Raw genomic sequence first — 23,144 nt, 5'->3', positions numbered from 1 at the left:
CTACAAACCAACCAACCATCAGGTCCGTGCACATCAGAGTAGCAAAGAATGGAAAACAGCGCAGCTTTGTTGCCCTTGGGGGCGTAGCTCAGTTGGTAGAGCGTTCGCTTTGCATGTGAAAGGTCCCGGGTTCAAGCCCCGGCGCCTCCATGTTTTGTGGACAGTGCATGGTAAGTGTTGGTCGCGGCGAGCCTAAAGACACGCAAGATGTTGCAAAGCCAGCGTCACAGCTCATGTGATGTATACTGACATAAGGAGAGCAAGACGTAAATGTGAGGACCGGCTGTTGTCGAGGTGTCATCGAGTGCAAATCTGTCTTAGGTATAACGGCCTAACCTCAAAGAAGTCTAGAGAGTGGACAACACGTTCGTCTTACTCAGAGCGGTGGCCGAACGCTATTTTCGACGTTGTGCGCGCCACTTTAATTTTGGCCAACTACGATTCGATACAGAATGCAGGAAACCTGAAAGACACCCTCACGGACACATTGAGAATAGTGTTTGTCTGCGGAATAATGGGAGTGCAAGGGGTCTGTGATATTGATATGGTTGTATGTAGCACTATTTGTCATCAGGGGGCGTAGCTCAGATGGTAGAGCGCTCGCTTAGCATGCGAGAGGTACTGGGATCGATACCCAGCGCCTCCAGAATTTTTAACACACCTACATGCGCACACTGCCACGCAAGTGGGATAATTCACAGCCAGCGAATGTGTCAAGGCAGATACGAGCGAACGATTAGCAGCCACAACTGGCAAGCGTGATGTTACGCGCAGGAAGCACCCTCCTCCCACCGCTACACTGAATTTAGAAACAGTACAAGTCTGCCCTTAAGATTCTCAAACCTATGTCGGAAAGATCTGCCTTGCGCCGAGTTCACAAAAATCCCACTGCACATTCCCATTCTTTACGTGCAGTCGGCTGCTACTGGTGTTGCTAGTTGTGACTGCTGATGACAGATGCCGTAGCAATCAATTCATGGAGTGAGTTGTATGTTTTGCGATACTCTGTCTCTGACAAGCAAGCAGAGGTGACACAGGCGCGAACACGGGAAGCTTGCAGCCCCTCGCTGCCTGCAGACACCGAGCAGCCACACTAGGTGGGCGGCCTAAGCCGTAGGCGAAATGTGCTCACTCGCTTGGGCGCGACGTCAAGCTCTAAATAAGGCTTTCACTAGCGTGAGCGTCGTGGAAAGTCGGAAAAGTCGTCTGCATGGGTGAGTGCCATGTTTGGGGAGCGTTTCGTAGTTTGCGCAGTGCAATGGAGACGCGGAAACGTGTTGTGGCCCAGTGTTTTGCAGTTGGACGACAAGAGTGGTACACAGTAGTAAAGTGCGAGGCAGTGAGTTGGCATGAACAGTCGAGTGCACAATTGGGCTTCAGATGTGCTTGTTACCTCAGGCGCGGTGTGATTGTCGACAAGGTTTGTGACTGTCCTTTCAAAAAATGGCTCTGAGCACTATGGGACTCAACTGCTGTGGTCATCAGTCGACTGTCCTTTCAATTTAAGACGTTAAATACAGACGTAATTTGTAGTCGTAATACCAGAGCATCGAAACTACTTGGAACTCTTGTGTATATGAACTTGACCGCGCCTTTGTACACTGGTCCCTTCACCCCTACAAACCAACCAACCATCAGGTCCGTGCACATCAGAGTAGCAAAGAATGGAAAACAGCGCAGCTTTGTTGCCCTTGGGGGCGTAGCTCAGTTGGTAGAGCGTTCGCTTTGCATGTGAAAGGTCCCGGGTTCAAGCCCCGGCGCCTCCATGTTTTGTGGACAGTGCATGGTAAGTGTTGGTCGCGGCGAGCCTAAAGACACGCAAGATGTTGCAAAGCCAGCGTCACAGCTCATGTGATGTATACTGACGTAAGGAGAGCAAGACGTAAATGTGAGGACCGGCTGTTGTCGAGGTGTCATCGAGTGCAAATCTGTCTTAGGTATAACGGCCTAACCTCAAAGAAGTCTAGAGAGTGGACAACACGTTCGTCTTACTCAGAGCGGTGGCCGAACGCTATTTTCGACGTTGTGCGCGCCACTTTAATTTTGGCCAACTACGATTCGATACAGAATGCAGGAAACCTGAAAGACACCCTCACGGACACATTGAGAATAGTGTTTGTCTGCGGAATAATGGGAGTGCAAGGGGTCTGTGATATTGATATGGTTGTATGTAGCACTATTTGTCATCAGGGGGCGTAGCTCAGATGGTAGAGCGCTCGCTTAGCATGCGAGAGGTACTGGGATCGATACCCAGCGCCTCCAGAATTTTTAACACACCTACATGCGCACACTGCCACGCAAGTGGGATAATTCACAGCCAGCGAATGTGTCAAGGCAGATACGAGCGAACGATTAGCAGCCACAACTGGCAAGGGTGATGTTACGCGCAGGAAGCACCCTCCTCCCACCGCTACACTGAATTTAGAAACAGTACAAGTCTGCCCTTAAGATTCTCAAACCTATGTCGGAAAGATCTGCCTTGCGCCGAGTTCACAAAAATCCCACTGCACATTCCCATTCTTTACGTGCAGTCGGCTGCTACTGGTGTTGCTAGTTGTGACTGCTGATGACAGATGCCGTAGCAATCAATTCATGGAGTGAGTTGTATGTTTTGCGATACTCTGTCTCTGACAAGCAAGCAGAGGTGACACAGGCGCGAACACGGGAAGCTTGCAGCCCCTCGCTGCCTGCAGACACCGAGCAGCCACACTAGGTGGGCGGCCTAAGCCGTAGGCGAAATGTGCTCACTCGCTTGGGCGCGACGTCAAGCTCTAAATAAGGCTTTCACTAGCGTGAGCGTTGCGTGAGCGTCGTGGAAGGTCGGAAAAGTCGTCTGCATGGGTGAGTGCCATGTTTGGGGAGCGTTTCGTAGTTTGCGCAGTGCAATGGAGACGCGGAAACGTGTTGTGGCCCAGTGTTTTGCAGTTGGACGACAAGAGTGGTACACAGTAGTAAAGTGCGAGGCAGTGAGTTGGCATGAACAGTCGAGTGCACAATTGGGCTTCAGATGTGCTTGTTACCTCAGGCGCGGTGTGATTGTCGACAAGGTTTGTGACTGTCCTTTCAAAAAATGGCTCTGAGCACTATGGGACTCAACTGCTGTGGTCATCAGTCGACTGTCCTTTCAATTTAAGACGTTAAATACAGACGTAATTTGTAGTCGTAATACCAGAGCATCGAAACTACTTGGAACTCTTGTGTATATGAACTTGACCGCGCCTTTGTACACTGGTCCCTTCACCCCTACAAACCAACCAACCATCAGGTCCGTGCACATCAGAGTAGCAAAGAATGGAAAACAGCGCAGCTTTGTTGCCCTTGGGGGCGTAGCTCAGTTGGTAGAGCGTTCGCTTTGCATGTGAAAGGTCCCGGGTTCAAGCCCCGGCGCCTCCATGTTTTGTGGACAGTGCATGGTAAGTGTTGGTCGCGGCGAGCCTAAAGACACGCAAGATGTTGCAAAGCCAGCGTCACAGCTCATGTGATGTATACTGACGTAAGGAGAGCAAGACGTAAATGTGAGGACCGGCTGTTGTCGAGGTGTCATCGAGTGCAAATCTGTCTTAGGTATAACGGCCTAACCTCAAAGAAGTCTAGAGAGTGGACAACACGTTCGTCTTACTCAGAGCGGTGGCCGAACGCTATTTTCGACGTTGTGCGCGCCACTTTAATTTTGGCCAACTACGATTCGATACAGAATGCAGGAAACCTGAAAGACACCCTCACGGACACATTGAGAATAGTGTTTGTCTGCGGAATAATGGGAGTGCAAGGGGTCTGTGATATTGATATGGTTGTATGTAGCACTATTTGTCATCAGGGGGCGTAGCTCAGATGGTAGAGCGCTCGCTTAGCATGCGAGAGGTACTGGGATCGATACCCAGCGCCTCCAGAATTTTTAACACACCTACATGCGCACACTGCCACGCAAGTGGGATAATTCACAGCCAGCGAATGTGTCAAGGCAGATACGAGCGAACGATTAGCAGCCACAACTGGCAAGCGTGATGTTACGCGCAGGAAGCACCCTCCTCCCACCGCTACACTGAATTTAGAAACAGTACAAGTCTGCCCTTAAGATTCTCAAACCTATGTCGGAAAGATCTGCCTTGCGCCGAGTTCACAAAAATCCCACTGCACATTCCCATTCTTTACGTGCAGTCGGCTGCTACTGGTGTTGCTAGTTGTGACTGCTGATGACAGATGCCGTAGCAATCAATTCATGGAGTGAGTTGTATGTTTTGCGATACTCTGTCTCTGACAAGCAAGCAGAGGTGACACAGGCGCGAACACGGGAAGCTTGCAGCCCCTCGCTGCCTGCAGACACCGAGCAGCCACACTAGGTGGGCGGCCTAAGCCGTAGGCGAAATGTGCTCACTCGCTTGGGCGCGACGTCAAGCTCTAAATAAGGCTTTCACTAGCGTGAGCGTTGCGTGAGCGTCGTGGAAGGTCGGAAAAGTCGTCTGCATGGGTGAGTGCCATGTTTGGGGAGCGTTTCGTAGTTTGCGCAGTGCAATGGAGACGCGGAAACGTGTTGTGGCCCAGTGTTTTGCAGTTGGACGACAAGAGTGGTACACAGTAGTAAAGTGCGAGGCAGTGAGTTGGCATGAACAGTCGAGTGCACAATTGGGCTTCAGATGTGCTTGTTACCTCAGGCGCGGTGTGATTGTCGACAAGGTTTGTGACTGTCCTTTCAAAAAATGGCTCTGAGCACTATGGGACTCAACTGCTGTGGTCATCAGTCGACTGTCCTTTCAATTTAAGACGTTAAATACAGACGTAATTTGTAGTCGTAATACCAGAGCATCGAAACTACTTGGAACTCTTGTGTATATGAACTTGACCGCGCCTTTGTACACTGGTCCCTTCACCCCTACAAACCAACCAACCATCAGGTCCGTGCACATCAGAGTAGCAAAGAATGGAAAACAGCGCAGCTTTGTTGCCCTTGGGGGCGTAGCTCAGTTGGTAGAGCGTTCGCTTTGCATGTGAAAGGTCCCGGGTTCAAGCCCCGGCGCCTCCATGTTTTGTGGACAGTGCATGGTAAGTGTTGGTCGCGGCGAGCCTAAAGACACGCAAGATGTTGCAAAGCCAGCGTCACAGCTCATGTGATGTATACTGACATAAGGAGAGCAAGACGTAAATGTGAGGACCGGCTGTTGTCGAGGTGTCATCGAGTGCAAATCTGTCTTAGGTATAACGGCCTAACCTCAAAGAAGTCTAGAGAGTGGACAACACGTTCGTCTTACTCAGAGCGGTGGCCGAACGCTATTTTCGACGTTGTGCGCGCCACTTTAATTTTGGCCAACTACGATTCGATACAGAATGCAGGAAACCTGAAAGACACCCTCACGGACACATTGAGAATAGTGTTTGTCTGCGGAATAATGGGAGTGCAAGGGGTCTGTGATATTGATATGGTTGTATGTAGCACTATTTGTCATCAGGGGGCGTAGCTCAGATGGTAGAGCGCTCGCTTAGCATGCGAGAGGTACTGGGATCGATACCCAGCGCCTCCAGAATTTTTAACACACCTACATGCGCACACTGCCACGCAAGTGGGATAATTCACAGCCAGCGAATGTGTCAAGGCAGATACGAGCGAACGATTAGCAGCCACAACTGGCAAGCGTGATGTTACGCGCAGGAAGCACCCTCCTCCCACCGCTACACTGAATTTAGAAACAGTACAAGTCTGCCCTTAAGATTCTCAAACCTATGTCGGAAAGATCTGCCTTGCGCCGAGTTCACAAAAATCCCACTGCACATTCCCATTCTTTACGTGCAGTCGGCTGCTACTGGTGTTGCTAGTTGTGACTGCTGATGACAGATGCCGTAGCAATCAATTCATGGAGTGAGTTGTATGTTTTGCGATACTCTGTCTCTGACAAGCAAGCAGAGGTGACACAGGCGCGAACACGGGAAGCTTGCAGCCCCTCGCTGCCTGCAGACACCGAGCAGCCACACTAGGTGGGCGGCCTAAGCCGTAGGCGAAATGTGCTCACTCGCTTGGGCGCGACGTCAAGCTCTAAATAAGGCTTTCACTAGCGTGAGCGTTGCGTGAGCGTCGTGGAAGGTCGGAAAAGTCGTCTGCATGGGTGAGTGCCATGTTTGGGGAGCGTTTCGTAGTTTGCGCAGTGCAATGGAGACGCGGAAACGTGTTGTGGCCCAGTGTTTTGCAGTTGGACGACAAGAGTGGTACACAGTAGTAAAGTGCGAGGCAGTGAGTTGGCATGAACAGTCGAGTGCACAATTGGGCTTCAGATGTGCTTGTTACCTCAGGCGCGGTGTGATTGTCGACAAGGTTTGTGACTGTCCTTTCAAAAAATGGCTCTGAGCACTATGGGACTCAACTGCTGTGGTCATCAGTCGACTGTCCTTTCAATTTAAGACGTTAAATACAGACGTAATTTGTAGTCGTAATACCAGAGCATCGAAACTACTTGGAACTCTTGTGTATATGAACTTGACCGCGCCTTTGTACACTGGTCCCTTCACCCCTACAAACCAACCAACCATCAGGTCCGTGCACATCAGAGTAGCAAAGAATGGAAAACAGCGCAGCTTTGTTGCCCTTGGGGGCGTAGCTCAGTTGGTAGAGCGTTCGCTTTGCATGTGAAAGGTCCCGGGTTCAAGCCCCGGCGCCTCCATGTTTTGTGGACAGTGCATGGTAAGTGTTGGTCGCGGCGAGCCTAAAGACACGCAAGATGTTGCAAAGCCAGCGTCACAGCTCATGTGATGTATACTGACGTAAGGAGAGCAAGACGTAAATGTGAGGACCGGCTGTTGTCGAGGTGTCATCGAGTGCAAATCTGTCTTAGGTATAACGGCCTAACCTCAAAGAAGTCTAGAGAGTGGACAACACGTTCGTCTTACTCAGAGCGGTGGCCGAACGCTATTTTCGACGTTGTGCGCGCCACTTTAATTTTGGCCAACTACGATTCGATACAGAATGCAGGAAACCTGAAAGACACCCTCACGGACACATTGAGAATAGTGTTTGTCTGCGGAATAATGGGAGTGCAAGGGGTCTGTGATATTGATATGGTTGTATGTAGCACTATTTGTCATCAGGGGGCGTAGCTCAGATGGTAGAGCGCTCGCTTAGCATGCGAGAGGTACTGGGATCGATACCCAGCGCCTCCAGAATTTTTAACACACCTACATGCGCACACTGCCACGCAAGTGGGATAATTCACAGCCAGCGAATGTGTCAAGGCAGATACGAGCGAACGATTAGCAGCCACAACTGGCAAGCGTGATGTTACGCGCAGGAAGCACCCTCCTCCCACCGCTACACTGAATTTAGAAACAGTACAAGTCTGCCCTTAAGATTCTCAAACCTATGTCGGAAAGATCTGCCTTGCGCCGAGTTCACAAAAATCCCACTGCACATTCCCATTCTTTACGTGCAGTCGGCTGCTACTGGTGTTGCTAGTTGTGACTGCTGATGACAGATGCCGTAGCAATCAATTCATGGAGTGAGTTGTATGTTTTGCGATACTCTGTCTCTGACAAGCAAGCAGAGGTGACACAGGCGCGAACACGGGAAGCTTGCAGCCCCTCGCTGCCTGCAGACACCGAGCAGCCACACTAGGTGGGCGGCCTAAGCCGTAGGCGAAATGTGCTCACTCGCTTGGGCGCGACGTCAAGCTCTAAATAAGGCTTTCACTAGCGTGAGCGTTGCGTGAGCGTCGTGGAAGGTCGGAAAAGTCGTCTGCATGGGTGAGTGCCATGTTTGGGGAGCGTTTCGTAGTTTGCGCAGTGCAATGGAGACGCGGAAACGTGTTGTGGCCCAGTGTTTTGCAGTTGGACGACAAGAGTGGTACACAGTAGTAAAGTGCGAGGCAGTGAGTTGGCATGAACAGTCGAGTGCACAATTGGGCTTCAGATGTGCTTGTTACCTCAGGCGCGGTGTGATTGTCGACAAGGTTTGTGACTGTCCTTTCAAAAAATGGCTCTGAGCACTATGGGACTCAACTGCTGTGGTCATCAGTCGACTGTCCTTTCAATTTAAGACGTTAAATACAGACGTAATTTGTAGTCGTAATACCAGAGCATCGAAACTACTTGGAACTCTTGTGTATATGAACTTGACCGCGCCTTTGTACACTGGTCCCTTCACCCCTACAAACCAACCAACCATCAGGTCCGTGCACATCAGAGTAGCAAAGAATGGAAAACAGCGCAGCTTTGTTGCCCTTGGGGGCGTAGCTCAGTTGGTAGAGCGTTCGCTTTGCATGTGAAAGGTCCCGGGTTCAAGCCCCGGCGCCTCCATGTTTTGTGGACAGTGCATGGTAAGTGTTGGTCGCGGCGAGCCTAAAGACACGCAAGATGTTGCAAAGCCAGCGTCACAGCTCATGTGATGTATACTGACGTAAGGAGAGCAAGACGTAAATGTGAGGACCGGCTGTTGTCGAGGTGTCATCGAGTGCAAATCTGTCTTAGGTATAACGGCCTAACCTCAAAGAAGTCTAGAGAGTGGACAACACGTTCGTCTTACTCAGAGCGGTGGCCGAACGCTATTTTCGACGTTGTGCGCGCCACTTTAATTTTGGCCAACTACGATTCGATACAGAATGCAGGAAACCTGAAAGACACCCTCACGGACACATTGAGAATAGTGTTTGTCTGCGGAATAATGGGAGTGCAAGGGGTCTGTGATATTGATATGGTTGTATGTAGCACTATTTGTCATCAGGGGGCGTAGCTCAGATGGTAGAGCGCTCGCTTAGCATGCGAGAGGTACTGGGATCGATACCCAGCGCCTCCAGAATTTTTAACACACCTACATGCGCACACTGCCACGCAAGTGGGATAATTCACAGCCAGCGAATGTGTCAAGGCAGATACGAGCGAACGATTAGCAGCCACAACTGGCAAGCGTGATGTTACGCGCAGGAAGCACCCTCCTCCCACCGCTACACTGAATTTAGAAACAGTACAAGTCTGCCCTTAAGATTCTCAAACCTATGTCGGAAAGATCTGCCTTGCGCCGAGTTCACAAAAATCCCACTGCACATTCCCATTCTTTACGTGCAGTCGGCTGCTACTGGTGTTGCTAGTTGTGACTGCTGATGACAGATGCCGTAGCAATCAATTCATGGAGTGAGTTGTATGTTTTGCGATACTCTGTCTCTGACAAGCAAGCAGAGGTGACACAGGCGCGAACACGGGAAGCTTGCAGCCCCTCGCTGCCTGCAGACACCGAGCAGCCACACTAGGTGGGCGGCCTAAGCCGTAGGCGAAATGTGCTCACTCGCTTGGGCGCGACGTCAAGCTCTAAATAAGGCTTTCACTAGCGTGAGCGTTGCGTGAGCGTCGTGGAAGGTCGGAAAAGTCGTCTGCATGGGTGAGTGCCATGTTTGGGGAGCGTTTCGTAGTTTGCGCAGTGCAATGGAGACGCGGAAACGTGTTGTGGCCCAGTGTTTTGCAGTTGGACGACAAGAGTGGTACACAGTAGTAAAGTGCGAGGCAGTGAGTTGGCATGAACAGTCGAGTGCACAATTGGGCTTCAGATGTGCTTGTTACCTCAGGCGCGGTGTGATTGTCGACAAGGTTTGTGACTGTCCTTTCAAAAAATGGCTCTGAGCACTATGGGACTCAACTGCTGTGGTCATCAGTCGACTGTCCTTTCAATTTAAGACGTTAAATACAGACGTAATTTGTAGTCGTAATACCAGAGCATCGAAACTACTTGGAACTCTTGTGTATATGAACTTGACCGCGCCTTTGTACACTGGTCCCTTCACCCCTACAAACCAACCAACCATCAGGTCCGTGCACATCAGAGTAGCAAAGAATGGAAAACAGCGCAGCTTTGTTGCCCTTGGGGGCGTAGCTCAGTTGGTAGAGCGTTCGCTTTGCATGTGAAAGGTCCCGGGTTCAAGCCCCGGCGCCTCCATGTTTTGTGGACAGTGCATGGTAAGTGTTGGTCGCGGCGAGCCTAAAGACACGCAAGATGTTGCAAAGCCAGCGTCACAGCTCATGTGATGTATACTGACGTAAGGAGAGCAAGACGTAAATGTGAGGACCGGCTGTTGTCGAGGTGTCATCGAGTGCAAATCTGTCTTAGGTATAACGGCCTAACCTCAAAGAAGTCTAGAGAGTGGACAACACGTTCGTCTTACTCAGAGCGGTGGCCGAACGCTATTTTCGACGTTGTGCGCGCCACTTTAATTTTGGCCAACTACGATTCGATACAGAATGCAGGAAACCTGAAAGACACCCTCACGGACACATTGAGAATAGTGTTTGTCTGCGGAATAATGGGAGTGCAAGGGGTCTGTGATATTGATATGGTTGTATGTAGCACTATTTGTCATCAGGGGGCGTAGCTCAGATGGTAGAGCGCTCGCTTAGCATGCGAGAGGTACTGGGATCGATACCCAGCGCCTCCAGAATTTTTAACACACCTACATGCGCACACTGCCACGCAAGTGGGATAATTCACAGCCAGCGAATGTGTCAAGGCAGATACGAGCGAACGATTAGCAGCCACAACTGGCAAGCGTGATGTTACGCGCAGGAAGCACCCTCCTCCCACCGCTACACTGAATTTAGAAACAGTACAAGTCTGCCCTTAAGATTCTCAAACCTATGTCGGAAAGATCTGCCTTGCGCCGAGTTCACAAAAATCCCACTGCACATTCCCATTCTTTACGTGCAGTCGGCTGCTACTGGTGTTGCTAGTTGTGACTGCTGATGACAGATGCCGTAGCAATCAATTCATGGAGTGAGTTGTATGTTTTGCGATACTCTGTCTCTGACAAGCAAGCAGAGGTGACACAGGCGCGAACACGGGAAGCTTGCAGCCCCTCGCTGCCTGCAGACACCGAGCAGCCACACTAGGTGGGCGGCCTAAGCCGTAGGCGAAATGTGCTCACTCGCTTGGGCGCGACGTCAAGCTCTAAATAAGGCTTTCACTAGCGTGAGCGTTGCGTGAGCGTCGTGGAAAGTCGGAAAAGTCGTCTGCATGGGTGAGTGCCATGTTTGGGGAGCGTTTCGTAGTTTGCGCAGTGCAATGGAGACGCGGAAACGTGTTGTGGCCCAGTGTTTTGCAGTTGGACGACAAGAGTGGTACACAGTAGTAAAGTGCGAGGCAGTGAGTTGGCATGAACAGTCGAGTGCACAATTGGGCTTCAGATGTGCTTGTTACCTCAGGCGCGGTGTGATTGTCGACAAGGTTTGTGACTGTCCTTTCAAAAAATGGCTCTGAGCACTATGGGACTCAACTGCTGTGGTCATCAGTCGACTGTCCTTTCAATTTAAGACGTTAAATACAGACGTAATTTGTAGTCGTAATACCAGAGCATCGAAACTACTTGGAACTCTTGTGTATATGAACTTGACCGCGCCTTTGTACACTGGTCCCTTCACCCCTACAAACCAACCAACCATCAGGTCCGTGCACATCAGAGTAGCAAAGAATGGAAAACAGCGCAGCTTTGTTGCCCTTGGGGGCGTAGCTCAGTTGGTAGAGCGTTCGCTTTGCATGTGAAAGGTCCCGGGTTCAAGCCCCGGCGCCTCCATGTTTTGTGGACAGTGCATGGTAAGTGTTGGTCGCGGCGAGCCTAAAGACACGCAAGATGTTGCAAAGCCAGCGTCACAGCTCATGTGATGTATACTGACGTAAGGAGAGCAAGACGTAAATGTGAGGACCGGCTGTTGTCGAGGTGTCATCGAGTGCAAATCTGTCTTAGGTATAACGGCCTAACCTCAAAGAAGTCTAGAGAGTGGACAACACGTTCGTCTTACTCAGAGCGGTGGCCGAACGCTATTTTCGACGTTGTGCGCGCCACTTTAATTTTGGCCAACTACGATTCGATACAGAATGCAGGAAACCTGAAAGACACCCTCACAGACACATTGAGAATAGTGTTTGTCTGCGGAATAATGGGAGTGCAAGGGGTCTGTGATATTGATATGGTTGTATGTAGCACTATTTGTCATCAGGGGGCGTAGCTCAGATGGTAGAGCGCTCGCTTAGCATGCGAGAGGTACTGGGATCGATACCCAGCGCCTCCAGAATTTTTAACACACCTACATGCGCACACTGCCACGCAAGTGGGATAATTCACAGCCAGCGAATGTGTCAAGGCAGATACGAGCGAACGATTAGCAGCCACAACTGGCAAGCGTGATGTTACGCGCAGGAAGCACCCTCCTCCCACCGCTACACTGAATTTAGAAACAGTACAAGTCTGCCCTTAAGATTCTCAAACCTATGTCGGAAAGATCTGCCTTGCGCCGAGTTCACAAAAATCCCACTGCACATTCCCATTCTTTACGTGCAGTCGGCTGCTACTGGTGTTGCTAGTTGTGACTGCTGATGACAGATGCCGTAGCAATCAATTCATGGAGTGAGTTGTATGTTTTGCGATACTCTGTCTCTGACAAGCAAGCAGAGGTGACACAGGCGCGAACACGGGAAGCTTGCAGCCCCTCGCTGCCTGCAGACACCGAGCAGCCACACTAGGTGGGCGGCCTAAGCCGTAGGCGAAATGTGCTCACTCGCTTGGGCGCGACGTCAAGCTCTAAATAAGGCTTTCACTAGCGTGAGCGTTGCGTGAGCGTCGTGGAAGGTCGGAAAAGTCGTCTGCATGGGTGAGTGCCATGTTTGGGGAGCGTTTCGTAGTTTGCGCAGTGCAATGGAGACGCGGAAACGTGTTGTGGCCCAGTGTTTTGCAGTTGGACGACAAGAGTGGTACACAGTAGTAAAGTGCGAGGCAGTGAGTTGGCATGAACAGTCGAGTGCACAATTGGGCTTCAGATGTGCTTGTTACCTCAGGCGCGGTGTGATTGTCGACAAGGTTTGTGACTGTCCTTTCAAAAAATGGCTCTGAGCACTATGGGACTCAACTGCTGTGGTCATCAGTCGACTGTCCTTTCAATTTAAGACGTTAAATACAGACGTAATTTGTAGTCGTAATACCAGAGCATCGAAACTACTTGGAACTCTTGTGTATATGAACTTGACCGCGCCTTTGTACACTGGTCCCTTCACCCCTACAAACCAACCAACCATCAGGTCCGTGCACATCAGAGTAGCAAAGAATGGAAAACAGCGCAGCTTTGTTGCCCTTGGGGGCGTAGCTCAGTTGGTAGAGCGTTCGCTTTGCATGTGAAAGGTCCCGGGTTCAAGCCCCGGCGCCTCCATGTTTTGTGGACAGTGCATGGTAAGTGTTGGTCGCGGCGAGCCTAAAGACACGCAAGATGTTGCAAAGCCAGCGTCACAGCTCATGTGATGTATACTGACGTAAGGAGAGCAAGACGTAAATGTGAGGACCGGCTGTTGTCGAGGTGTCATCGAGTGCAAATCTGTCTTAGGTATAACGGCCTAACCTCAAAGAAGTCTAGAGAGTGGACAACACGTTCGTCTTACTCAGAGCGGTGGCCGAACGCTATTTTCGACGTTGTGCGCGCCACTTTAATTTTGGCCAACTACGATTCGATACAGAATGCAGGAAACCTGAAAGACACCCTCACGGACACATTGAGAATAGTGTTTGTCTGCGGAATAATGGGAGTGCAAGGGGTCTGTGATATTGATATGGTTGTATGTAGCACTATTTGTCATCAGGGGGCGTAGCTCAGATGGTAGAGCGCTCGCTTAGCATGCGAGAGGTACTGGGATCGATACCCAGCGCCTCCAGAATTTTTAACACACCTACATGCGCACACTGCCACGCAAGTGGGATAATTCACAGCCAGCGAATGTGTCAAGGCAGATACGAGCGAACGATTAGCAGCCACAACTGGCAAGCGTGATGTTACGCGCAGGAAGCACCCTCCTCCCACCGCTACACTGAATTTAGAAACAGTACAAGTCTGCCCTTAAGATTCTCAAACCTATGTCGGAAAGATCTGCCTTGCGCCGAGTTCACAAAAATCCCACTGCACATTCCCATTCTTTACGTGCAGTCGGCTGCTACTGGTGTTGCTAGTTGTGACTGCTGATGACAGATGCCGTAGCAATCAATTCATGGAGTGAGTTGTATGTTTTGCGATACTCTGTCTCTGACAAGCAAGCAGAGGTGACACAGGCGCGAACACGGGAAGCTTGCAGCCCCTCGCTGCCTGCAGACACCGAGCAGCCACACTAGGTGGGCGGCCTAAGCCGTAGGCGAAATGTGCTCACTCGCTTGGGCGCGACGTCAAGCTCTAAATAAGGCTTTCACTAGCGTGAGCGTCGTGGAAAGTCGGAAAAGTCGTCTGCATGGGTGAGTGCCATGTTTGGGGAGCGTTTCGTAGTTTGCGCAGTGCAATGGAGACGCGGAAACGTGTTGTGGCCCAGTGTTTTGCAGTTGGACGACAAGAGTGGTACACAGTAGTAAAGTGCGAGGCAGTGAGTTGGCATGAACAGTCGAGTGCACAATTGGGCTTCAGATGTGCTTGTTACCTCAGGCGCGGTGTGATTGTCGACAAGGTTTGTGACTGTCCTTTCAAAAAATGGCTCTGAGCACTATGGGACTCAACTGCTGTGGTCATCAGTCGACTGTCCTTTCAATTTAAGACGTTAAATACAGACGTAATTTGTAGTCGTAATACCAGAGCATCGAAACTACTTGGAACTCTTGTGTATATGAACTTGACCGCGCCTTTGTACACTGGTCCCTTCACCCCTACAAACCAACCAACCATCAGGTCCGTGCACATCAGAGTAGCAAAGAATGGAAAACAGCGCAGCTTTGTTGCCCTTGGGGGCGTAGCTCAGTTGGTAGAGCGTTCGCTTTGCATGTGAAAGGTCCCGGGTTCAAGCCCCGGCGCCTCCATGTTTTGTGGACAGTGCATGGTAAGTGTTGGTCGCGGCGAGCCTAAAGACACGCAAGATGTTGCAAAGCCAGCGTCACAGCTCATGTGATGTATACTGACGTAAGGAGAGCAAGACGTAAATGTGAGGACCGGCTGTTGTCGAGGTGTCATCGAGTGCAAATCTGTCTTAGGTATAACGGCCTAACCTCAAAGAAGTCTAGAGAGTGGACAACACGTTCGTCTTACTCAGAGCGGTGGCCGAACGCTATTTTCGACGTTGTGCGCGCCACTTTAATTTTGGCCAACTACGATTCGATACAGAATGCAGGAAACCTGAAAGACACCCTCACGGACACATTGAGAATAGTGTTTGTCTGCGGAATAATGGGAGTGCAAGGGGTCTGTGATATTGATATGGTTGTATGTAGCACTATTTGTCATCAGGGGGCGTAGCTCAGATGGTAGAGCGCTCGCTTAGCATGCGAGAGGTACTGGGATCGATACCCAGCGCCTCCAGAATTTTTAACACACCTACATGCGCACACTGCCACGCAAGTGGGATAATTCACAGCCAGCGAATGTGTCAAGGCAGATACGAGCGAACGATTAGCAGCCACAACTGGCAAGCGTGATGTTACGCGCAGGAAGCACCCTCCTCCCACCGCTACACTGAATTTAGAAACAGTACAAGTCTGCCCTTAAGATTCTCAAACCTATGTCGGAAAGATCTGCCTTGCGCCGAGTTCACAAAAATCCCACTGCACATTCCCATTCTTTACGTGCAGTCGGCTGCTACTGGTGTTGCTAGTTGTGACTGCTGATGACAGATGCCGTAGCAATCAATTCATGGAGTGAGTTGTATGTTTTGCGATACTCTGTCTCTGACAAGCAAGCAGAGGTGACACAGGCGCGAACACGGGAAGCTTGCAGCCCCTCGCTGCCTGCAGACACCGAGCAGCCACACTAGGTGGGCGGCCTAAGCCGTAGGCGAAATGTGCTCACTCGCTTGGGCGCGACGTCAAGCTCTAAATAAGGCTTTCACTAGCGTGAGCGTTGCGTGAGCGTCGTGGAAGGTCGGAAAAGTCGTCTGCATGGGTGAGTGCCATGTTTGGGGAGCGTTTCGTAGTTTGCGCAGTGCAATGGAGACGCGGAAACGTGTTGTGGCCCAGTGTTTTGCAGTTGGACGACAAGAGTGGTACACAGTAGTAAAGTGCGAGGCAGTGAGTTGGCATGAACAGTCGAGTGCACAATTGGGCTTCAGATGTGCTTGTTACCTCAGGCGCGGTGTGATTGTCGACAAGGTTTGTGACTGTCCTTTCAAAAAATGGCTCTGAGCACTATGGGACTCAACTGCTGTGGTCATCAGTCGACTGTCCTTTCAATTTAAGACGTTAAATACAGACGTAATTTGTAGTCGTAATACCAGAGCATCGAAACTACTTGGAACTCTTGTGTATATGAACTTGACCGCGCCTTTGTACACTGGTCCCTTCACCCCTACAAACCAACCAACCATCAGGTCCGTGCACATCAGAGTAGCAAAGAATGGAAAACAGCGCAGCTTTGTTGCCCTTGGGGGCGTAGCTCAGTTGGTAGAGCGTTCGCTTTGCATGTGAAAGGTCCCGGGTTCAAGCCCCGGCGCCTCCATGTTTTGTGGACAGTGCATGGTAAGTGTTGGTCGCGGCGAGCCTAAAGACACGCAAGATGTTGCAAAGCCAGCGTCACAGCTCATGTGATGTATACTGACGTAAGGAGAGCAAGACGTAAATGTGAGGACCGGCTGTTGTCGAGGTGTCATCGAGTGCAAATCTGTCTTAGGTATAACGGCCTAACCTCAAAGAAGTCTAGAGAGTGGACAACACGTTCGTCTTACTCAGAGCGGTGGCCGAACGCTATTTTCGACGTTGTGCGCGCCACTTTAATTTTGGCCAACTACGATTCGATACAGAATGCAGGAAACCTGAAAGACACCCTCACGGACACATTGAGAATAGTGTTTGTCTGCGGAATAATGGGAGTGCAAGGGGTCTGTGATATTGATATGGTTGTATGTAGCACTATTTGTCATCAGGGGGCGTAGCTGAGATGGTAGAGCGCTCGCTTAGCATGCGAGAGGTACTGGGATCGATACCCAGCGCCTCCAGAATTTTTAACACACCTACATGCGCACACTGCCACGCAAGTGGGATAATTCACAGCCAGCGAATGTGTCAAGGCAGATACGAGCGAACGATTAGCAGCCACAACTGGCAAGCGTGATGTTACGCGCAGGAAGCACCCTCCTCCCACCGCTACACTGAATTTAGAAACAGTACAAGTCTGCCCTTAAGATTCTCAAACCTATGTCGGAAAGATCTGCCTTGCGCCGAGTTCACAAAAATCCCACTGCACATTCCCATTCTTTACGTGCAGTCGGCTGCTACTGGTGTTGCTAGTTGTGACTGCTGATGACAGATGCCGTAGCAATCAATTCATGGAGTGAGTTGTATGTTTTGCGATACTCTGTCTCTGACAAGCAAGCAGAGGTGACACAGGCGCGAACACGGGAAGCTTGCAGCCCCTCGCTGCCTGCAGACACCGAGCAGCCACACTAGGTGGGCGGCCTAAGCCGTAGGCGAAATGTGCTCACTCGCTTGGGCGCGACGTCAAGCTCTAAATAAGGCTTTCACTAGCGTGAGCGTTGCGTGAGCGTCGTGGAAGGTCGGAAAAGTCGTCTGCATGGGTGAGTGCCATGTTTGGGGAGCGTTTCGTAGTTTGCGCAGTGCAATGGAGACGCGGAAACGTGTTGTGGCCCAGTGTTTTGCAGTTGGACGACAAGAGTGGTACACAGTAGTAAAGTGCGAGGCAGTGAGTTGGCATGAACAGTCGAGTGCACAATTGGGCTTCAGATGTGCTTGTTACCTCAGGCGCGGTGTGATTGTCGACAAGGTTTGTGACTGTCCTTTCAAAAAATGGCTCTGAGCACTATGGGACTCAACTGCTGTGGTCATCAGTCGACTGTCCTTTCAATTTAAGACGTTAAATACAGACGTAATTTGTAGTCGTAATACCAGAGCATCGAAACTACTTGGAACTCTTGTGTATATGAACTTGACCGCGCCTTTGTACACTGGTCCCTTCACCCCTACAAACCAACCAACCATCAGGTCCGTGCACATCAGAGTAGCAAAGAATGGAAAACAGCGCAGCTTTGTTGCCCTTGGGGGCGTAGCTCAGTTGGTAGAGCGTTCGCTTTGCATGTGAAAGGTCCCGGGTTCAAGCCCCGGCGCCTCCATGTTTTGTGGACAGTGCATGGTAAGTGTTGGTCGCGGCGAGCCTAAAGACACGCAAGATGTTGCAAAGCCAGCGTCACAGCTCATGTGATGTATACTGACGTAAGGAGAGCAAGACGTAAATGTGAGGACCGGCTGTTGTCGAGGTGTCATCGAGTGCAAATCTGTCTTAGGTATAACGGCCTAACCTCAAAGAAGTCTAGAGAGTGGACAACACGTTCGTCTTACTCAGAGCGGTGGCCGAACGCTATTTTCGACGTTGTGCGCGCCACTTTAATTTTGGCCAACTACGATTCGATACAGAATGCAGGAAACCTGAAAGACACCCTCACGGACACATTGAGAATAGTGTTTGTCTGCGGAATAATGGGAGTGCAAGGGGTCTGTGATATTGATATGGTTGTATGTAGCACTATTTGTCATCAGGGGGCGTAGCTCAGATGGTAGAGCGCTCGCTTAGCATGCGAGAGGTACTGGGATCGATACCCAGCGCCTCCAGAATTTTTAACACACCTACATGCGCACACTGCCACGCAAGTGGGATAATTCACAGCCAGCGAATGTGTCAAGGCAGATACGAGCGAACGATTAGCAGTCACAACTGGCAAGCGTGATGTTACGCGCAGGAAGCACCCTCCTCCCACCGCTACACTGAATTTAGAAACAGTACAAGTCTGCCCTTAAGATTCTCAAACCTATGTCGGAAAGATCTGCCTTGCGCCGAGTTCACAAAAATCCCACTGCACATTCCCATTCTTTACGTGCAGTCGGCTGCTACTGGTGTTGCTAGTTGTGACTGCTGATGACAGATGCCGTAGCAATCAATTCATGGAGTGAGTTGTATGTTTTGCGATACTCTGTCTCTGACAAGCAAGCAGAGGTGACACAGGCGCGAACACGGGAAGCTTGCAGCCCCTCGCTGCTTGCAGACACCGAGTAGCCACACTAGGTGGGCGGCCTAAGCCGTAGGCGAAATGTGCTCACTCGCTTGGGCGCGACGTCAAGCTCTAAATAAGGCTTTCAATAGCGTGAGCGTTGCGTGAGCGTCGTGGAAAGTCGGAAAAATTGTCTGCATGGGTGAGTGCCATGTTTGGGGAGCGTTTCGTAGTTTGCGCAGTGCAATGGAGACGCGGAAACGTGTTGTGGCCCAGTGTTTTGCAGTTGGACGACAAGAGTGGTACACAGTAGTAAAGTGCGAGGCAGTGAGTTGGCATGAACAGTCGAGTGCACAATTGGGCTTCAGATGTGCTTGTTACCTCAGGCGCGGTGTGATTGTCGACAAGGTTTGTGACTGTCCTTTCAAAAAATGGCTCTGAGCACTATGGGACTCAACTGCTGTGGTCATCAGTCGACTGTCCTTTCAATTTAAGACGTTAAATACAGACGTAATTTGTAGTCGTAATACCAGAGCATCGAAACTACTTGGAACTCTTGTGTATATGAACTTGACCGCGCCTTTGTACACTGGTCCCTTCACCCCTACAAACCAACCAACCATCAGGTCCGTGCACATCAGAGTAGCAAAGAATGGAAAACAGCGCAGCTTTGTTGCCCTTGGGGGCGTAGCTCAGTTGGTAGAGCGTTCGCTTTGCATGTGAAAGGTCCCGGGTTCAAGCCCCGGCGCCTCCATGTTTTGTGGACAGTGCATGGTAAGTGTTGGTCGCGGCGAGCCTAAAGACACGCAAGATGTTGCAAAGCCAGCGTCACAGCTCATGTGATGTATACTGACGTAAGGAGAGCAAGACGTAAATGTGAGGACCGGCTGTTGTCGAGGTGTCATCGAGTGCAAATCTGTCTTAGGTATAACGGCCTAACCTCAAAGAAGTCTAGAGAGTGGACAACACGTTCGTCTTACTCAGAGCGGTGGCCGAACGCTATTTTCGACGTTGTGCGCGCCACTTTAATTTTGGCCAACTACGATTCGATACAGAATGCAGGAAACCTGAAAGACACCCTCACGGACACATTGAGAATAGTGTTTGTCTGCGGAATAATGGGAGTGCAAGGGGTCTGTGATATTGATATGGTTGTATGTAGCACTATTTGTCATCAGGGGGCGTAGCTCAGATGGTAGAGCGCTCGCTTAGCATGCGAGAGGTACTGGGATCGATACCCAGCGCCTCCAGAATTTTTAACACACCTACATGCGCACACTGCCACGCAAGTGGGATAATTCACAGCCAGCGAATGTGTCAAGGCAGATACGAGCGAACGATTAGCAGCCACAACTGGCAAGCGTGATGTTACGCGCAGGAAGCACCCTCCTCCCACCGCTACACTGAATTTAGAAACAGTACAAGTCTGCCCTTAAGATTCTCAAACCTATGTCGGAAAGATCTGCCTTGCGCCGAGTTCACAAAAATCCCACTGCACATTCCCATTCTTTACGTGCAGTCGGCTGCTACTGGTGTTGCTAGTTGTGACTGCTGATGACAGATGCCGTAGCAATCAATTCATGGAGTGAGTTGTATGTTTTGCGATACTCTGTCTCTGACAAGCAAGCAGAGGTGACACAGGCGCGAACACGGGAAGCTTGCAGCCCCTCGCTGCCTGCAGACACCGAGCAGCCACACTAGGTGGGCGGCCTAAGCCGTAGGCGAAATGTGCTCACTCGCTTGGGCGCGACGTCAAGCTCTAAATAAGGCTTTCACTAGCGTGAGCGTTGCGTGAGCGTCGTGGAAGGTCGGAAAAGTCGTCTGCATGGGTGAGTGCCATGTTTGGGGAGCGTTTCGTAGTTTGCGCAGTGCAATGGAGACGCGGAAACGTGTTGTGGCCCAGTGTTTTGCAGTTGGACGACAAGAGTGGTACACAGTAGTAAAGTGCGAGGCAGTGAGTTGGCATGAACAGTCGAGTGCACAATTGGGCTTCAGATGTGCTTGTTACCTCAGGCGCGGTGTGATTGTCGACAAGGTTTGTGACTGTCCTTTCAAAAAATGGCTCTGAGCACTATGGGACTCAACTGCTGTGGTCATCAGTCGACTGTCCTTTCAATTTAAGACGTTAAATACAGACGTAATTTGTAGTCGTAATACCAGAGCATCGAAACTACTTGGAACTCTTGTGTATATGAACTTGACCGCGCCTTTGTACACTGGTCCCTTCACCCCTACAAACCAACCAACCATCAGGTCCGTGCACATCAGAGTAGCAAAGAATGGAAAACAGCGCAGCTTTGTTGCGCTTGGGGGCGTAGCTCAGTTGGTAGAGCGTTCGCTTTGCATGTGAAAGGTCCCGGGTTCAAGCCCCGGCGCCTCCATGTTTTGTGGACAGTGCATGGTAAGTGTTGGTCGCGGCGAGCCTAAAGACACGCAAGATGTTGCAAAGCCAGCGTCACAGCTCATGTGATGTATACTGACGTAAGGAGAGCAAGACGTAAATGTGAGGACCGGCTGTTGTCGAGGTGTCATCGAGTGCAAATCTGTCTTAGGTATAACGGCCTAACCTCAAAGAAGTCTAGAGAGTGGACAACACGTTCGTCTTACTCAGAGCGGTGGCCGAACGCTATTTTCGACGTTGTGCGCGCCACTTTAATTTTGGCCAACTACGATTCGATACAGAATGCAGGAAACCTGAAAGACACCCTCACGGACACATTGAGAATAGTGTTTGTCTGCGGAATAATGGGAGTGCAAGGGGTCTGTGATATTGATATGGTTGTATGTAGCACTATTTGTCATCAGGGGGCGTAGCTCAGATGGTAGAGCGCTCGCTTAGCATGCGAGAGGTACTGGGATCGATACCCAGCGCCTCCAGAATTTTTAACACACCTACATGCGCACACTGCCACGCAAGTGGGATAATTCACAGCCAGCGAATGTGTCAAGGCAGATACGAGCGAACGATTAGCAGCCACAACTGGCAAGCGTGATGTTACGCGCAGGAAGCACCCTCCTCCCACCGCTACACTGAATTTAGAAACAGTACAAGTCTGCCCTTAAGATTCTCAAACCTATGTCGGAAAGATCTGCCTTGCGCCGAGTTCACAAAAATCCCACTGCACATTCCCATTCTTTACGTGCAGTCGGCTGCTACTGGTGTTGCTAGTTGTGACTGCTGATGACAGATGCCGTAGCAATCAATTCATGGAGTGAGTTGTATGTTTTGCGATACTCTGTCTCTGACAAGCAAGCAGAGGTGACACAGGCGCGAACACGGGAAGCTTGCAGCCCCTCGCTGCCTGCAGACACCGAGCAGCCACACTAGGTGGGCGGCCTAAGCCGTAGGCGAAATGTGCTCACTCGCTTGGGCGCGACGTCAAGCTCTAAATAAGGCTTTCACTAGCGTGAGCGTTGCGTGAGCGTCGTGGAAGGTCGGAAAAGTCGTCTGCATGGGTGAGTGCCATGTTTGGGGAGCGTTTCGTAGTTTGCGCAGTGCAATGGAGACGCGGAAACGTGTTGTGGCCCAGTGTTTTGCAGTTGGACGACAAGAGTGGTACACAGTAGTAAAGTGCGAGGCAGTGAGTTGGCATGAACAGTCGAGTGCACAATTGGGCTTCAGATGTGCTTGTTACCTCAGGCGCGGTGTGATTGTCGACAAGGTTTGTGACTGTCCTTTCAAAAAATGGCTCTGAGCACTATGGGACTCAACTGCTGTGGTCATCAGTCGACTGTCCTTTCAATTTAAGACGTTAAATACAGACGTAATTTGTAGTCGTAATACCAGAGCATCGAAACTACTTGGAACTCTTGTGTATATGAACTTGACCGCGCCTTTGTACACTGGTCCCTTCACCCCTACAAACCAACCAACCATCAGGTCCGTGCACATCAGAGTAGCAAAGAATGGAAAACAGCGCAGCTTTGTTGCCCTTGGGGGCGTAGCTCAGTTGGTAGAGCGTTCGCTTTGCATGTGAAAGGTCCCGGGTTCAAGCCCCGGCGCCTCCATGTTTTGTGGACAGTGCATGGTAAGTGTTGGTCGCGGCGAGCCTAAAGACACGCAAGATGTTGCAAAGCCAGCGTCACAGCTCATGTGATGTATACTGACGTAAGGAGAGCAAGACGTAAATGTGAGGACCGGCTGTTGTCGAGGTGTCATCGAGTGCAAATCTGTCTTAGGTATAACGGCCTAACCTCAAAGAAGTCTAGAGAGTGGACAACACGTTCGTCTTACTCAGAGCGGTGG

At 50.7% G+C, this 23,144-nt stretch overlaps 29 non-coding genes across 29 annotated transcripts; all 29 read left to right on the top strand.

Annotated features, from left to right (window-relative positions):
• The first annotated feature begins 77 nt into the window (after nucleotides 1–77).
• Nucleotides 78–150, top strand: Trnaa-ugc (transfer RNA alanine (anticodon UGC)). Its single transcript has one exon. It is a non-coding gene; the product is annotated as a tRNA-Ala (tRNA).
• A 423-nt stretch (nucleotides 151–573) lies between these two features.
• On the top strand, nucleotides 574–646 carry Trnaa-agc (transfer RNA alanine (anticodon AGC)). Its single transcript has one exon. It is a non-coding gene; the product is annotated as a tRNA-Ala (tRNA).
• A 1,047-nt stretch (nucleotides 647–1,693) lies between these two features.
• On the top strand, nucleotides 1,694–1,766 carry Trnaa-ugc (transfer RNA alanine (anticodon UGC)). The gene has a single exon. It is a non-coding gene; the product is annotated as a tRNA-Ala (tRNA).
• A 423-nt stretch (nucleotides 1,767–2,189) lies between these two features.
• Nucleotides 2,190–2,262, top strand: Trnaa-agc (transfer RNA alanine (anticodon AGC)). Its single transcript has one exon. It is a non-coding gene; the product is annotated as a tRNA-Ala (tRNA).
• A 1,058-nt stretch (nucleotides 2,263–3,320) lies between these two features.
• Trnaa-ugc (transfer RNA alanine (anticodon UGC)) lies at nucleotides 3,321–3,393 on the top strand. Its single transcript has one exon. It is a non-coding gene; the product is annotated as a tRNA-Ala (tRNA).
• Nucleotides 3,394–3,816: 423 nt separating this feature from the next.
• Trnaa-agc (transfer RNA alanine (anticodon AGC)) lies at nucleotides 3,817–3,889 on the top strand. Its single transcript has one exon. It is a non-coding gene; the product is annotated as a tRNA-Ala (tRNA).
• A 1,058-nt stretch (nucleotides 3,890–4,947) lies between these two features.
• On the top strand, nucleotides 4,948–5,020 carry Trnaa-ugc (transfer RNA alanine (anticodon UGC)). Its single transcript has one exon. It is a non-coding gene; the product is annotated as a tRNA-Ala (tRNA).
• A 423-nt stretch (nucleotides 5,021–5,443) lies between these two features.
• Nucleotides 5,444–5,516, top strand: Trnaa-agc (transfer RNA alanine (anticodon AGC)). The gene has a single exon. It is a non-coding gene; the product is annotated as a tRNA-Ala (tRNA).
• Nucleotides 5,517–6,574: 1,058 nt separating this feature from the next.
• Nucleotides 6,575–6,647, top strand: Trnaa-ugc (transfer RNA alanine (anticodon UGC)). Its single transcript has one exon. It is a non-coding gene; the product is annotated as a tRNA-Ala (tRNA).
• Nucleotides 6,648–7,070: 423 nt separating this feature from the next.
• Trnaa-agc (transfer RNA alanine (anticodon AGC)) lies at nucleotides 7,071–7,143 on the top strand. The gene has a single exon. It is a non-coding gene; the product is annotated as a tRNA-Ala (tRNA).
• Nucleotides 7,144–8,201: 1,058 nt separating this feature from the next.
• Nucleotides 8,202–8,274, top strand: Trnaa-ugc (transfer RNA alanine (anticodon UGC)). The gene has a single exon. It is a non-coding gene; the product is annotated as a tRNA-Ala (tRNA).
• Nucleotides 8,275–8,697: 423 nt separating this feature from the next.
• On the top strand, nucleotides 8,698–8,770 carry Trnaa-agc (transfer RNA alanine (anticodon AGC)). Its single transcript has one exon. It is a non-coding gene; the product is annotated as a tRNA-Ala (tRNA).
• A 1,058-nt stretch (nucleotides 8,771–9,828) lies between these two features.
• Trnaa-ugc (transfer RNA alanine (anticodon UGC)) lies at nucleotides 9,829–9,901 on the top strand. The gene has a single exon. It is a non-coding gene; the product is annotated as a tRNA-Ala (tRNA).
• A 423-nt stretch (nucleotides 9,902–10,324) lies between these two features.
• Trnaa-agc (transfer RNA alanine (anticodon AGC)) lies at nucleotides 10,325–10,397 on the top strand. Its single transcript has one exon. It is a non-coding gene; the product is annotated as a tRNA-Ala (tRNA).
• Nucleotides 10,398–11,455: 1,058 nt separating this feature from the next.
• On the top strand, nucleotides 11,456–11,528 carry Trnaa-ugc (transfer RNA alanine (anticodon UGC)). Its single transcript has one exon. It is a non-coding gene; the product is annotated as a tRNA-Ala (tRNA).
• Nucleotides 11,529–11,951: 423 nt separating this feature from the next.
• Nucleotides 11,952–12,024, top strand: Trnaa-agc (transfer RNA alanine (anticodon AGC)). Its single transcript has one exon. It is a non-coding gene; the product is annotated as a tRNA-Ala (tRNA).
• A 1,058-nt stretch (nucleotides 12,025–13,082) lies between these two features.
• On the top strand, nucleotides 13,083–13,155 carry Trnaa-ugc (transfer RNA alanine (anticodon UGC)). The gene has a single exon. It is a non-coding gene; the product is annotated as a tRNA-Ala (tRNA).
• Nucleotides 13,156–13,578: 423 nt separating this feature from the next.
• Nucleotides 13,579–13,651, top strand: Trnaa-agc (transfer RNA alanine (anticodon AGC)). Its single transcript has one exon. It is a non-coding gene; the product is annotated as a tRNA-Ala (tRNA).
• Nucleotides 13,652–14,698: 1,047 nt separating this feature from the next.
• Trnaa-ugc (transfer RNA alanine (anticodon UGC)) lies at nucleotides 14,699–14,771 on the top strand. The gene has a single exon. It is a non-coding gene; the product is annotated as a tRNA-Ala (tRNA).
• Nucleotides 14,772–15,194: 423 nt separating this feature from the next.
• Nucleotides 15,195–15,267, top strand: Trnaa-agc (transfer RNA alanine (anticodon AGC)). The gene has a single exon. It is a non-coding gene; the product is annotated as a tRNA-Ala (tRNA).
• Nucleotides 15,268–16,325: 1,058 nt separating this feature from the next.
• Nucleotides 16,326–16,398, top strand: Trnaa-ugc (transfer RNA alanine (anticodon UGC)). The gene has a single exon. It is a non-coding gene; the product is annotated as a tRNA-Ala (tRNA).
• A 423-nt stretch (nucleotides 16,399–16,821) lies between these two features.
• Trnaa-agc (transfer RNA alanine (anticodon AGC)) lies at nucleotides 16,822–16,894 on the top strand. The gene has a single exon. It is a non-coding gene; the product is annotated as a tRNA-Ala (tRNA).
• A 1,058-nt stretch (nucleotides 16,895–17,952) lies between these two features.
• On the top strand, nucleotides 17,953–18,025 carry Trnaa-ugc (transfer RNA alanine (anticodon UGC)). Its single transcript has one exon. It is a non-coding gene; the product is annotated as a tRNA-Ala (tRNA).
• Nucleotides 18,026–18,448: 423 nt separating this feature from the next.
• Nucleotides 18,449–18,521, top strand: Trnaa-agc (transfer RNA alanine (anticodon AGC)). The gene has a single exon. It is a non-coding gene; the product is annotated as a tRNA-Ala (tRNA).
• Nucleotides 18,522–19,579: 1,058 nt separating this feature from the next.
• Nucleotides 19,580–19,652, top strand: Trnaa-ugc (transfer RNA alanine (anticodon UGC)). The gene has a single exon. It is a non-coding gene; the product is annotated as a tRNA-Ala (tRNA).
• Nucleotides 19,653–20,075: 423 nt separating this feature from the next.
• Trnaa-agc (transfer RNA alanine (anticodon AGC)) lies at nucleotides 20,076–20,148 on the top strand. The gene has a single exon. It is a non-coding gene; the product is annotated as a tRNA-Ala (tRNA).
• Nucleotides 20,149–21,206: 1,058 nt separating this feature from the next.
• Trnaa-ugc (transfer RNA alanine (anticodon UGC)) lies at nucleotides 21,207–21,279 on the top strand. The gene has a single exon. It is a non-coding gene; the product is annotated as a tRNA-Ala (tRNA).
• A 423-nt stretch (nucleotides 21,280–21,702) lies between these two features.
• Trnaa-agc (transfer RNA alanine (anticodon AGC)) lies at nucleotides 21,703–21,775 on the top strand. Its single transcript has one exon. It is a non-coding gene; the product is annotated as a tRNA-Ala (tRNA).
• A 1,058-nt stretch (nucleotides 21,776–22,833) lies between these two features.
• Nucleotides 22,834–22,906, top strand: Trnaa-ugc (transfer RNA alanine (anticodon UGC)). The gene has a single exon. It is a non-coding gene; the product is annotated as a tRNA-Ala (tRNA).
• The last annotated feature ends 238 nt before the right edge of the window (nucleotides 22,907–23,144 follow it).

This window comes from Schistocerca nitens, chromosome 10 (genome assembly GCF_023898315.1).
Source record: "Schistocerca nitens isolate TAMUIC-IGC-003100 chromosome 10, iqSchNite1.1, whole genome shotgun sequence".
NCBI classification, from domain to species: domain Eukaryota; kingdom Metazoa; phylum Arthropoda; class Insecta; order Orthoptera; family Acrididae; genus Schistocerca; species Schistocerca nitens.
This window is presented reverse-complemented; position numbering and strand designations above follow the sequence as displayed.